The sequence below is a fragment of the Aquila chrysaetos genome, chromosome 4 (assembly GCF_900496995.4).
Source record: "Aquila chrysaetos chrysaetos chromosome 4, bAquChr1.4, whole genome shotgun sequence".
Lineage (NCBI taxonomy): Eukaryota > Metazoa > Chordata > Aves > Accipitriformes > Accipitridae > Aquila > Aquila chrysaetos.
This window is the reverse complement of record NC_044007.1, coordinates 56,816,519-56,831,408: the sequence shown is the minus strand read 5'-3', so window position 1 is coordinate 56,831,408 and position 14,890 is coordinate 56,816,519. Positions and strand designations below refer to the sequence as shown.

Here is a 14,890-nt window from a genome sequence, read left to right as displayed (position 1 = left end):
ACAAAGCCGTATTCTAGTTTGTATAGGATTACCTCATTCTAACTTAGTATGAAAGCAGGCAACTATTTTTAAAGTATACATTGAATATAAATGAGGATTTTGCATGCATTGTGGAACTACCATGTGCTACAATTATTCACTTTTTTTATGTAACTCTGATAGGATTGCATAATTGTGTTGAAGGGAAACATGGTTTTAGACCTGCCACGTTTGAAACTTTCAAGCACACAAAAACAAAGCTCTAGAATGCCAGACTCCTCCCATTCATAAAGCTGGACAGGAGGATTTGTTGCCTTGTCCCACTTTTCTCCCCATTCATTCCATCTGTACATGAAAATCTTGCTGTCTCATGAGCAGAACATGGATCTCAACAGTTTCCCATTTGTTGGAGATCGTTAGTGATGTTCCACAGAGAATTATGTCAGTCATTTTGATGCAACACATAACAGTCTGCCAATCACTTGACTAGAAAAGGGTAACTGACATTATCCTTATTGCATAGTACAAATCTGATACACCACTGTTTAAGTTGAATATTGTAGGCAGCTATAGAACTGAAATATTTGAAGAGAAATAAGCAACTAACCATTACTTTTCTCTCTCATCTTACCCACTTCATTCAATTATATGAGGCTTTATGGTCCCGGGTTTTACATCAAAAAAGTTTGGCAATCATTTTATTAAGATAAATGATTAATGAAAAAATTCACATCTTCTGTTACTTCAGGTTTTGTGGAAATTTGAACATTTCAAACTTCAAACGTCTCAACTAGAAATACAGATTCTGCACTATTTGTTACATGTAGTTGTTTACTATATACAAAGTTGTTTTCACAATGATAATCCTCATCACAGTCCTGCTTAAGTTAACAAGGTGATCATTATGGAAGAGTTCCAGAATAGTGTAAGAATTAATATATCCAAGTTCTCTTTTCTGTTCTTGAATAGCTGCAGATACTACCCTGTGCTTGCTTTTACTGGTAGTATTGAATATTTTAGATGACAAGTATTAACAGGACATAATTTCCATTATTCTCAGTCCTCAATAGCAGAGGGTTACTAATAGTAATTCTGGGCAGCTGACACTAACCTGTCAAATAATTAAACACTTAAAATTCTGCAGTTTCAATCTACTGGTTAGTATCTTGGATTGTAAGAGTACCAGGTGGTGAGTTAAATGAAAAATGAGTTAACTACAGCAACAGTCAACACATTCCTTAAACTGGTAAGGCAGCAGTAACAGAACCGATGCTGTGGTTTTGGTGGTCTTGTTTGCCCCTCTCCCTGAATGAGAGAAAAATGAAAGAATTCACATGCTATATTAATTCTCCAAATGTAAAAGCAGAAGAAAAATAAGTAAAAGAACACACTTTAACTGGGGAGGAATAAAAGACTACCTAGGGAAGATTTTAAGAAAAATAGCTAAAGTCTTGGGAAAGGAAGTGAGATTTAGAACATGGAAGCAGAAGACACACAATCCACTGGACTGAGTGTGTGGGTGGTGGTTGTTCTTTGGTAAAGATGGAGGAAAGTCCAGAGTAATGAGAAACTCCACTAGATAGCCAATGATGTGTTCAATGTTGGATAACAGAAAGGATTTCTGTGACTTCCACACACCACTAGAAAAATGTTATCTGGAACCATGTTCTGTCATTAAATAGAAAGCAGCAATGAAGTTCAATTCCACCTGTGCAGTACGTTAGCCAGGCTCACCAGCTGACCTGCCAGAGGCTAGTGCATATGCTTTCACCAGCATGACATTTTGCAAGTTCTTAGGGTAAAGTTCTTATTTTTATATTTTTGTATTGCAGTCTTGAAATTCTCAGTCATTCAATTACTAGATTGAACTCACCAATGACACAGTTCAACCAGATGCTGTGCATGTTTCTTAAGACCAGTAGTTCACACAGCTGACGTTTCACTAGGGAGGGCAGATCAAGGGAAGTACTACACACACCAACACGGTGCAGCTACAAAAGCATTTTGCAGCTGTACTGTATGTAAAAGGGAGGGGCTTCTGGAGACAAGGGGAAGAAACTAATGTAGGGTTAGCAATGAACAATTAGCTGACACTTGATTTTTGTTAGTCCAAACAGTAGTTCTTATAAAAGGCTTAAGGAACCATATTTTTTAGTTACTATTAGATGTTACCAAATCTTAGTATCTACTTCAGAAGGTGTTGCTCATGAGACTCCTTCCCCGTTACCTCAGCTGCTGGCTGTGAACACCTGCCAACACACAATGAAATCTCGGAACTGCACACTACTCGTGCTGATGCACAAGGACCAGAATGCAGTATTACACCACTGTCCTACACCTGTAGCCTGTCATGTTTTAGAGGGTGAATCATCAGTATCTCCCTATATAGTACTGTGTGAAGGAAAAATATTCTACCTTGGGAAACAGTTCTTACTTCACTTATGCTGACAGTCTATAGCTTGCAATCTGCTCACCACCACAAGTGATGACCTCTGTAATCAACCTGACATGAAAGAATATGAAGTGAATGCAACTTCCTTTGTTAAGTGGTCACAGGTGCTGCCATACTTGCTCCTGGTCAGCTGACAGTACTCAAAGTACACTAACAGAATCAAATGAAAAGCAAGGCAGTTGCTTCACAACACAAGTGATCTGTACCGGCATTTGTACAGTAAGATTTCCGAAAGCAAGAGAGAGAAGTTTGCCTAAACAATAGAATGTTGTGTAGCATGGGAGCATTCGAGATTTGTGATGCCATTCTCTACCCATGCTGGAACATGATGGGTGGAGATCAGAATATGGGAGAAGTCCACACTATTAGATGGCCTTAATCAAATTAATCTTTTAATTCTGAAAAATTCACTTTTCTGACTTGCATAGTAAATATTCAGGAGTTCTTGCTTTCTACACAGTAACAAATTAAAGTAATCCAGTAGCAGGCTGAGCATGGCAATTAAGACTACATCAAACAGAAGGGCTTTGTTTAGCTGCCTTCTCAAAATGCACCTGACGGCCCAGCTATCTTTAGCACCTGGAGAATATTATTCAAGAATCCACACGTACAGAACCACACAGATTCTTTAAACCTTACCACATAATAATATTTTAATAAGCAGATGCGAAACCTTTCACAAATGCAGATGAGTGACCCATTTTTAAGGTTGCAACTAGGACTAACATCAGTCTACTTCTGTAACCCCTTTTGATGCCTTTACATGACGTCTGGCTTACTGGTGCAAACGAGACACCCTAAAAAAACAGAGTTTTTTTTTTTGCTTTGAAACCTGGAAGCGGGCCCAAGCACCAAACGGCAGGCGGTGCCGGCCTGCGGGGCTAAGGGTCGCACGCTTCCCGCAGAAGGCCCTGCAGCTCTTTGCCTTCACCCGCCGGGAAGGGAAGCGCCGGGTCCGAGCGGCGGGCGGCTGCGGGCTGGGACTCCACCTAAGCGAGGCGCGGAAGCACTGACCGAGCGCGCCACCAGACGCGGCGGGCTCCTCCTCCCACAGCCGCCCTACGCGGGTGCCCCGAAGGCGAACGGCCCCCCCCGGGCTCTCGGCACCGCGCCACACCCACCTGGCTCCAGGGGCCTCTCCCAAAAGCCGCGGGCCCTCTAACTGCGGCCTGCAGGCACGCAGCGCTCCCCTCAGCCCTTGCGTGACCGCGTACGCTCGGCGGCAAGGCGGCGCTTGCCCGGCGGGGGCAGCTGCCCCTCCTTGACCGCTACTACTCGCGCCCCACCGCACCCGCCTCACTTGGAGGCGCTGCCGCCACCGCGCACGCGCACTGCGCCGCCTCTTAAAACTCACTGCGCCATCGCCGCCGGAAAACCCCTCCCGGGGGAGGGAGCGGCCGCCACAGGTGCAGCGGCCGGGGCTGGGTGGGATCGCGCCGGTGCCTCTAGGTCGGCTTCCGTCCCTCGCCCCATCCCTACCCCGCGACCAGGTGCGCCGCAGCCTAGCCGCCGCCACCACTTCCAGAAAGTTCCAGCGGCCAAGGCCAAGAAGGGCGCGGCAGCGCCGGCGCACTGCTCGTGTTCTCCCGTCGCCACCCTCTTCCCTCACGACCCCCCCCCCCCCCGTCCCCTGGCACCCTACGAGCCCGTTATTCCCTGTCGCTGGCGCGCGCGGGGGGACGAGGCGCTCTGCCCGCCCAGCAGCGAGGAGCCCGGCGGAGGGGGCGCGTCCGTGCCCTTCTCCCTCGGGCCGGGGAGCGGAGCGGTGTAATGACGTTGTCCCCCCCCCCCACCTTTCGCTCCCCAGCCGCCTCCCGAACGGTGTAACGTTCGCAGCAGCGCCTGCCCGCTCACATCCCGTGCCCTGTGTGAGGGCCACGTGGGCGGGGTGCGGCCAATGGGAGCTCCGCGGAGCGCTACTCCAGCGGCGACGTTGGGAAGGGGGAGGGGAGCGACAACGGCAGCGCAGGGTGAGAGGGAGGGAGGGTTGGGGGGGGGAGAGAGAGCGAGAGAGAACGGGGGGGGGGGGGGGAGAGCGGGCGGGGGAGGGGTGTTTTCAAACCCGACAGCCACAGCGGCCGGAGCGGGGGCTGAGCCGGAGCCCCTGGGCACCGCCGGTGGCGGCGGGCAGCACCCGCTCCCCTGTCGGATCCCCGCGGCCGCGCCGCCACGGAGAGAGGCGGGGGGAAGCGGCGGGAGAAGGAGGAGGACGCGTCCCGCCGCTGGCTCTCGGGAGAAGGTAAGGACCGGAGCGCACCTCCCCACCCTTTCCCGGTGCGCGGCGGGGAGCCCCGATCCCACCCCCCATCGCGGCGCCCGCGCCCGCGGCGTGCCGCCCCCCTGTCTCCGAACGGGCGGCAGCCAGGCGTCCGGGGAGCCCTCACGCCCGCCTCGGGGGGGTGTAACCGCTGCCCTGCCCTCCCGAGCAGCGGGCACCGCGCCTGCCCCGCCCAGCCCGGCGGGGCGGCGGGCCCGTCCCCGCACTGTCCTGCGCGGGGGGCACGGCGGCGGCGGGCAGCGGCTCTCCGCTGTCAGCCTGTCAGCGCCGCGGCGGGAGCCATGGCCGCCGCTGTCACCGTCTGGCGGCCGCGCCTCTCGCCCGCCGTTGCCCAGCCCCTGCCCCGCCGTCCGGCGGGGGGCCCGCTTGTGGCCGGGGGGCGGTGGCGCCGGGTGCGGGGGGCCGGGGCGGCGGTTCCGGCGGGAGGCAGGGCTGGGGCGGTGGGGAGGGAGGGAGGGGGCGGCGGGGGCTGCACGGGCGGCCGGGGCGCGGGTGCCGAGCGCGGCATGGCGGTGTACACACACATGCACTCACGCCCCGCCTCCCCGCCTCCGTTTCGGGAATTTCGGCAGCTCCCTGCAGCCTCGGGAGTTGCTCCGCCGATTTCGGCCGTGCCGTCCCGCTGGGGTAGCTTGCCCGCGTCAAATCGAGACCCGGGGCGAGCGGGTGAGGCGTTTCTGGCGTCTTCTGTTAAATGCTGAAGGGTGCCCGGTTGTTTTGCAGAATAATTCGTTCAGCTGCTTGGTCTGCCAGTACAAGGCAACCGCTGCTGAGGTGGAGCACAGTGACTCGCACAGCACAGGTGACACTAGGCAACAAAGGAAGGACAAGAAATGAGAGAATGCCAGGCTCAGTTGCACAGTTCTTCATGCTAGTTCTAGCCAGACGCTCCAGGTACCTTTGCTAATATTCAGTCTTTTTTTTTTTTTTTTTTGTTAAGGACTGTGTAGCTGATAAGAAATGAAAGGATTTTTAATTTTTTTTTTTAAATTTAAATTCCCCAACAAAATGAGTAGTTTAATATCAGTATTATCAGCTAGATGTCTTATAGAAATTATCTGGACACTGTCACTGTGTTCTATGCCTTTCTTCTGCGGGCCATGTGATGTGGAGGAAAATCTGAATTTTATACCTCTGAATTATAAGGTAGTTTATGGAATAAAGCAGCTCTTTAATGAAGACAAGTGAGTAAGTTGTGATGCTTGCAGGAACGAAAAGCTATCAGACAGATGCGGAACAGTCCAAATGTACTTAAGTTCCAGGAAAAAACTGTTTAATCTTGGAACGGTAGGAAAGGGTGAGATCATCATGTCTATAAGAAATCATTAACTTTTATTAAAATAATTCACTGTTATTGACATTTCGTGATTTGGAGGTGGGGGCACTTCTTTTGAAGCAGCAAGGGTTTGGCTGTTTTTCAGTATGCAAGTTGATGGCAGCTTGGTTGTCACATCTTAGTTACTCTAGGTAAGCATATGGTGAGCTACTCACAGGTGCTGTGCAGCTGCAGAGCTAAGCATCCTGTGGTTTCTTTCCTTCTTCCACTGTAATTCTCTGCTATAGTTCAGTGGGTAGTTGTTCCTAGAGTAATAGATCTTCAAAATGATGTGAGATGTCAGGGCATTTCACCTGTTCTTATTATTTGAGGCTTGTGCAGATGTTGGGCGTCACACGCTTTTCTTCATTCTTCAGATGGAACCTCAGACTCTCGGCTAACCTTGTGACTTGATCAGCTGGGGACCTTAATCTCACCCTGTGTGAAATCAGTAGGTTTCTGTGCAAGCCTGAGAAACTGTTCAAATAAAATTGCAGGGTTTGAGGTATAGCAGAATACTTCATTGGGAAGGTAATGATAAACCCATTGACCCTTTTTTTTTTTTTCCATCTTCTTAATACTTCGACTTTCCTGTATTTGTCTTGTAAGCTAAAATATCAAGGAGTGCCAATGTTTTTCTCGGCACCCAGAAGACTATGGTGGCATTCTTGTGGTGATGTCAGTTTTTTGGTGTACAGTATGCGAGTCACTTTTCCAATTTCCTGGCTTTTCTCTAGTAATCACCGAGTGCAGACAGTTGATCAGAGAGCCTTTGGTTCTTCTGCAAAGATGACAGCTCAGTCTTTCAGATATAAGGATTTCTGCCTTTCCGTTGCCATCTCTTTGTGTGTTCTTCTCCCACCCAGAGGATTATTCAAAATTATTTGTGAACTCTGAATACTACGGATGGCAAAGCTTAGGACAGATGTTGTGTAAGAAGGCAAGCTCTGTGCAACAAACTTAAGTTCATTTATGGTTTCTTCTAGCAGGCTTGCACAACAGGTAACTTCTTTGAGGAAAAGGTCTTTTAATAAGCAGGCTGAATGAGTGCTTGTATGAAGCTTCAATGTTTGTTTGCTATTAGTTGCAGGGGGTACTACTATGTTACCACTTACCTTAGGATTAAAAGCATATACTGAAAATTGAATACCTGTGTATATTAAATTAGAGGCAATCAAACATAGTCTCAAACAGCAGCTTCTTTGCACCATTAGGTGTCTGTTTAAATTGCCACAAAACCCATGAACTGTTGCAGCTTTAACTTAACTAGATGGAAAAGTCCTGGGTATCCTTTTGGTGGAAATATGGTCACCTAGAAATGGCTGAGCTAGAACAACTTCTTCAGTATTGGGCATACAGATATATGAAAACAAATTCTATTTGTTGAACTGATTCCCATGATCTTAGGCTGATGAAATTGTCTGGAAGACTAGCATAGTTGGTCCTCTTTAAAATTGGAAAAAACTATTGGTCACAAAATATGTACTGATTAACCTGCTAACCACGCTGTTAATATACACACTCAGAACAACTTACTTCTGACATTTTTTGGATCTTATCTTATGAAGAGGTGGGCTGGGCATGACTGTTGTTTCTTCTTCTCCATGTTCTATTGCAGATGGAGTAGTATAAATGTTGATTGGTCATTTAGTCTCCAAATCAGACTATATTTTTTTAACTACATCATTAGACTCTACTTAGACTCCAACGACAGATGGTATGAAATAAATATTAGCACAAACTCTGTCTTGCATTTTTTGTTATGACACTGAATAGTTTTATTAGCAGAATAACAAGTCAGAGCCCTGCTAACTTTAGTTTTTTTCTTACCAGTTCATTATTATTGCAGAACCTAGAGAAGTCTTAGGAAGTTCCTCCATAAGCATGGGAAGCCATACTTTGTATCTTAACTGTGCAGTTGAGGACCTTTATTGCGACCTTGCATAAAACCTAAATATTCATTTAAAGAGAGACTTGAAGCCTTGAGAGTATGACTTTGCCTTGGCTTACTTTGGGTTATCTCCCTGGATCTGACAAAGCATCCTTATATTGCTGCAACTGCTTTTATCTTTAGCAAGCAACAAATGAATAAACTCTTTGGTTTCATGTCTGCTACTCAGAGTACACTAGGTAGTGATAGTATCACAAGAGGATTGGTTTTACACTAGTTTAGGCTAGGAAAAGCCATTAGCAATGTTAGAGACAGAATTTTGAGCTGTATTAGAGGCAAAAAGTAAAAATGCAAGCAGAGGGGGAAGACTTCCCTGCACTTGTCATGTGCTTTCTACTTGCCAGTAGCCTGGTGGAGATGGAGAATATTGGAATGACTTTATTCTCGTCCTGTGTCTTGCATTCATGAGGCGCAAAAACATCAGAGGTAGAAAGCACTTTTTTCCCCTCTCTGAGCTTCAGAAGGTATTAAACGCAACACAAACCAAATAACACTTTGTGTTTCCAGGAGTACTGTTGCAGTAGAAATCTTAGAAGGTTCCATTGCTTGATGACAGCAGAAATGAGCTTAATTATGTGAAGACATTTCCTATAGTTTACTTTCTCTTTCGAAGCCTTTTGTATTAGTCCTACTTAATAGGTGTCTGGCTTTTCAAACTTTTCAAGCTCTGATAGATAGATAGCTTCCTTAGCCAGTTCATGGAAATATTTTCCTCTTGTTTATGTTCGCTTCAAGATTGTGTGCAATAAAGAACTCTAAATGAGAGAAATCAACTTTCTGTGGTGCTCTGCACTGTTCAGCAACCTACTAATCGGGGGTCTTACTACTGTTTAATGGTAAAGGGAAAATGGAAAGTTCATTTAGTGATATTCTCTTTCCAGTGTGGATAATGGTAATCCATTCGTCTTCTGACTTCAAGAAGGGACAGGTGTCTTGATAACTGTATTACTTTTTTAAATATAATAAACATATAGTCTTTTGTCTTGAAAATAACTGGTTCTTTGCTTTCCAGTCCCTTCGATTCTCCAGATGACGTAAAACATTAATGAAGGTTAATTGCAGTACTCACTAGTTTTACAGCTCTGAATAGTTATCCTTGTATGCAAACTATTCTGGTTATTCTCTGCTCTCTGTTTCCACTTCATCTGTTCCCTCACTATCTCTTTTCACCCAAAGAGAAGTTATTTCCATAAAGGAACTGGCATATGATTTTGTTCTGCTACTTTTGTGATATGTGGTGATGGCCAAGAGGTGGCAACAAAGGCTGTTGAATATTTTGCATGTCTTCACAATTTAGCCAGGACAAAAACCTCTGAAGCAGTTGGGGACCTGTAAGTAAGCCTACTCAGAAGCTTGCTTTTTTTCCTGCATCTGCTACTTTAGGTCTTACTCATGAACGGTAGCACTCAAGCACACTGTTTTACCCACAGTGAATCCTGCTAAAGTTGAAGGACTGTGAGTAGGTGTTGGCAGTTCATCTGCTTTTGTCCCGTGAAGGGCGTTTGCGTGTTTTTAGGTTATGTTCCTTCTGACAGTGCTGCAGATAAGTTGTGGGTTTTCTTGTTTTCAGGTTGGCAAATTATCATTAGCTTATGAAGATTTACATAGAAATTACTGAGGTTCTAGTAATAATGTATAGAGTACATTCGAAATCTCTTGTCTTGCAGATCTTTAGAAGGTTTCCAGGGGGATGCAGATTCCTGTAGAAGGAATTTAATCTTAATTGGCAATAGGCTTGCTTGTCTTAAGTTTGGCAAAGTACCGATAGAAAGGCTTTTAAGTTTTTCTTTGGTAGGCACTCTGCTAATGGAATAGTCTTTCTTAGTTGACAAAAATCTACTTAGTTACATCTTTAAGGAATAACCAGTAGATCAAAACTGAAGTTTACAACTCCACTTCTCCATTTAGCTTAAAGGGAGTATCATGTTATGCTAAACATCTGTGCAGGTGCTTCCTTTGAACCCGTAGCTCATCCTAAAAAAGACTCAAGAGGAAGCACGTGTGAACATACAAGTTTTTAGACATGTAGATTAAAAGGGAGGATTAATGGATTTTGCAGTAAGAGTCTTTGGCTCCTAAGAGCCAGAGTTCTTGGGCAAGCATGACACTTTCTTTTCTTTCCCAGAATAGGTTTCCTCTTTATAGGATCAAGAACCTCCTTTATTTTGAGAGGCTATCCAGAATAAAGGGAATAAATCCCTCCAGACACTCTGGAAGCTTATGTATGTCTGATTCTCAGAGTAAAGAGGTGAGGTTGTTTTCCATGTAAATGTTTGTTTCAACAGCTAGGTATGTCCCTAAGTAGGACTATAATGTTTTTATTCTACGCAGCTGTCTTAATGATATGATTTGAGTGTGACATCAGTACTTACAAGCTACACAGGTTCTTCTAGCCACCTGTGTAGGTCTTTGTTAGAATAAATGCTGTCCTGACTACATAGCATGAGTTGCTGAAGAATATAGAAGACTTAAACCTTTTCATATGGTGAACGTATCAGCAAGATGAGAGAACTGCCAGTAGACATGCTGCTGCTGAGGTAAAGAACATCTGCATTTCTAATTCATGGAACAGAATCATAGACTAGTTGAGATCAGAAGGCACCTCTGGAGGTCATCTAGTCCACCCCCTGCTCAGAGCAGGGTCAGCTAGAGCAGATTGCTTATAGTCAAGACCAGTTGAACCTGGAATTCACCCCAGTAGTGTGAGCAAAATGTTAAGTTCTAATTTTAGTTAGTCTGTTGGGATTCCTTGCTTAACCTGTTGTTGAAGGCATGGTAAATTGTAAAACTGTTTTTTTCTTTCAAATGTGGAATAGAACTTTTTTCCAGCTGTTGTAGGTAATGTGTTTTTCCTGACTAATTTAATTTTTAATAGTCAAAGGATGTGTTCTTCTTGTACTGCCTGTGTGTGGTAGTCTTGTAAAGCTGTAGTGCATTCTAAGTTCTGCTATACAGGTTCTTAATTAAGTCTTTTTTTTTAATTTAAATGACACTAGTTGCATAAGTAAGACTTCTTTGCGCTTCATTTCGCTTATTAAAACTGCAGTTTCTCATATTTTTTTTAGAAAGACAAATACATGTATGTCTTCTCTACGTTGTTTGTACTAGAACTTAATTAAAGTAAGTCTCTTCCAGTGCCTGCAACTCAGAGTAAGCTTGTGAGTGAGAAACTGAAAGTGAAACGACCTTATTTTCTACTGCCAAAGGAGAAATGTGAAAAGTAGCTGAAGCATAAATAATAATAAGAGCATTTCTTCAGAAATTATCATTTGAACATTGATAATGTCTGAAAAGAAACTTAATAATATTTTTGATCTTGCAGAATTCCTTTCAAGGAGAAAAACAATTATTTATTCAACCAGTTGTATTTGTACCCTCATCATTCTGTTTGTTTCTTTCCAGAGCTTCCTTGTAGAACAGCCAGCCATATGTAAAAACAATAATTGTAGTATCTTCCATGAAAAGACAAAGGGTTAATCTGAGAGTAGAGAAATGCACTTGAGAATAAGACAATACTGACAAACATCCTTCAGATTCATACTGAATTTTGGCACTGGTTGCAGTTCCTTACTAGCCCATATGGAGGAATGCTGTAGAAATAGTCTATGTGTTTCAGAAGGAGTGATGCCCCTTGTCAACTATGTGGGAGCCATTCCTGCCACACTGAAATAGGTGTCAATGTCTGACTTCTGGAAGGCAGGTTTATCGCTATTTTGGGGAAAGACAATGCTTTTTTTTGTTTGTTTCCGTTTGTTGCTAATGCCAGATCACCCTGTTTTTAAACGTTTGTTTCTTATGTCTTGTCCCTCCCAATTTGGGGCAGGGGATGTGTACCTATACGCATAAAAAGAAGCTTCAACACAAGTCTCTTGGAATCAGGGAGGATGTTCTGCTTTTAAATAATTCCTAACCATTCTCTGATAAAAATGCCATCTGGTTTATGTAATGCAAGTGCCACAAACTTTCAGCTTTGGTAATTTAAGCTGTTTAATGTAAAATTAGTTTTGTCATAAAATATTAATTTAAATGCTTTGAATGCAGCACTTTTCTTGGGTATTAAGAGGAAATTATATGAGAAAATAGATAGCAGTGATAGAATGATCTTCCTTTTTTGCAAGATAATACTGGCTTATTGATGAAGATTCTGCCATTCTTGTACAATCTGGGATGCCATTGTGATATCAAATGTCCTACTGTTTTATGCTTTTCCAGGAAAAACTAGCATTTTTCCAATCCTGTTGTGAAAATTATTAATTAATTAAGGCTATGTTTTTGCAAGTTCATTTGTAATATATGTATCCAGTCCACAAGCTTCACTATTAAGCAAGCCTACAGCCCTCCAAAGACTTCTCTGAAATAATGGATAATTCTGTAATCTTAAGCTGGTAGGACTTCTGTTCTGAAAGTTTATTCTGAATACAAATATCTGTATGATTGAGGTGTAAATCAGAGAGTACCTGTTGTAAAGACAGTTCTTGGCCCTGTGTTTATTTTACTAAACAACTAACATTTAGGATTTCAGACTTGTGAAACTATTTCTGTTCAAAAAGAAAAGTGAAGAAATCATAGTATTTGATCTTACTTTTTGTTCCTTCAGGTACCTTCTCATTCAATGCTTTCCTGTTTCAGCTGTCTGTTTATATCAAATCTTCTTTTGGGATCCCAGGTTGCCAAGCGCCATCTTCCCTACTTGCCTGTTTTCAGGGTTGTGGCACCCTGTCAGTTTAGGCCATGTTTGTCGACATTGTTTTTCATCCTAAATCACATTATGTAAACAAATTAATTCCCATAGCATCTTTAAAAAAAAAAAAAAAAAAAAAAAAAAGTCACTTCACTTTTTAAAAAAAAAAAAGTCAGGAAGGAATTCAGTGTCCTAGGAGACGTTCTAGTCAACTGGGAAAGAATTCATGTCCTCCCTACTTCTTCTGTTTCATACCTTTTCTCAGCACCTTACAGGGTCTTTGGAGTCAGTCTCTTGGTGGCTTCTTTTGCATGGGGCTTGATGCAGATAGGTTTACCCAGGTTTTGGGTCCATTAATCTAACTGATTCTTTGAGAGTGTCCTGTCCTTTGAAAGTGACACCTTTTTGGATACTTGGACTTCAGTATACTACTGTGAGGTGTTAAAGTAGAAGTAGAGCCTAGCACACTCATTTTCTTCAGATTTTCCATGTTCAGTTATCTATGTAGAAGAACATTAAAGGTCACTTATAGATAGCTGGGATCCTTTTGTTTCTTTTCCTCTGTCATGTTCTGTTAATAATTTTTAGCTCTTATATGCCAAGCAAGACTAGATTGTTTGGCATAGCACCTGTAAGGATACTTTGACAAAATGTTAGTTTCTATGATTTTTTTTCAGTGCCTTGGCAAGATGTAAACAGTAATTAATTCCATGTGAGTTTAGAAGTCTGATACCAACAAACTGCTTTGATTTTTTTCATAATCTTGATGTGTGGAATGACATTTGCAGTGGGAGGATCTCAGAATCTGTTTGAGACTGCAAACTTTAGAGAAAGTAAAGGAAGGAAATGGGAGTGTGTTGCAAAAGAAGTGAAACGAGTGCTTCTTGTCTGTATTTGCATGCCTTCTTGCTGTATACTACAGTGTCACTAACCTTTATATTCTGCTGCATCAGAAATGCCGTCTGCCATATATTAGAGTAGCACTGCTCATTTGCCTTTCTGCAGATAGCAGGGTGGGATCATGAGTTGATGGGTTTTGGTTGGGACTTCACTTTAAGTAATGAGCCGGATGGATCTCTGGGGATAAATTACAATTGTGTAGTCTAGGATACTGCTCCAAGAGGAGTCCCATTGCAGGAGTTGGAATAAGTTCTCTAACTTAGGAGGAAGTTGCAGGAAGAGAAAAGAGGGTCCCATGTTGAAGAAAGTTGAATACTGACCCTGAAAATTACCAATTTTCAGTCCATTTTGGAATTCGTGTAAGATACAGGCTTTTTATGAGCATTTGCCAACTTTTCCTCGCTTGCGGATAACTGCTTTGAGACTGTTTCACATTTTTCCTTCAGCAGTGTAGGGAGGAATTGTTGCTTGCAGAAGTTGAAACTGAAGTCTTTAGTAGCTATGCTCTAACCAAGTGTAAGGTACTATCTAATGTGAAATAATCTGAAAAATAAAGTCCATAATGTGTTATGGATATGGCAAATTGGTCAAACTCCTGACTTCATTATTTCTGTGAACTTAAGTCGCCATCTGTAAAATGAAAGAAATAATGCATTCTCATCTTCCAGCAGTATTGTGAAAATAAATTAATGTCTGTGAAGGGAGGAGTCATCTAAGCCTTATTATTCCTAGTTTTGATTTATGAATAGTAAGTTCTGTGGTCTTGTCCAGGATAGATCCTCCTTTTTATTTAGGATGTTTTGTAAAATTAAAAAAAAAAAAAAAGTGTCGTAGACATTCCCTTCTCTTTAAGAAGGTAGAAATCAAGGCAAGCTGAAATAGCAGGGAATTGTGGTATGAGTGACAAATAGATTCTTTGGAAGCAAGTGAAGCCACTTGCTGCGTGCGTTTCTGGTCAGTGATTCCTCAGAACTTCACCAGGTTGTCAAAAAATTTTCACACAGCAACAGAAGCAAGTTTCTTCACTTGCTATGAGAATTTGCTCTTGCCAGTAGTAAGAAAGATCACAGAAAGTTGAAGTCCACTTTTTGCCTTGAGTGCTACTTAAACATTTCAGCAGGAGCATTAAGGACTAAACTAGCTTGAAAGGAATGTTCAGCAAATGAATATATTGCTTGATCACGACCAAGGAAGTATAAATAAAATCAGAGTTGTAAGATACCCTAAAAATCTTATTTGTTTTGTCTTGTTTTGTTTTTACTTTCAGAAGCAAATCAGTGCCAGTGTGTTGATTTCATTCTGACAGGTAGATTTTGCAGTTTTAGTTAAAAGTG

General features: G+C 43.2%; 1 protein-coding gene across 10 annotated transcripts in view; it reads left to right on the top strand.

The window, feature by feature from the left end:
• The first annotated feature begins 4,463 nt into the window (after nucleotides 1-4,463).
• Nucleotides 4,464-14,890, top strand: part of ANKRD12 (ankyrin repeat domain 12) — a 68,367-nt gene continuing 57,940 nt past the window's right edge. For 3 of the 10 annotated variants that reach the window (XR_005932166.1, XM_030011362.2, XM_041122945.1), the window contains exons 1-2: nucleotides 4,465-4,670; nucleotides 5,433-5,603. The gene's annotated coding sequence lies outside the window, so the exon portion shown is untranslated. Of the gene's footprint in view, nucleotides 4,671-5,432; nucleotides 5,604-6,401; nucleotides 6,476-6,536; nucleotides 6,556-6,890; nucleotides 6,965-7,298; nucleotides 7,384-10,100; nucleotides 10,224-14,890 lie in introns of those variants that run through there. The other 7 variants (XM_030011359.2, XM_041122946.1, XM_030011361.2 and 4 more) reach the window with 6 other exon arrangements.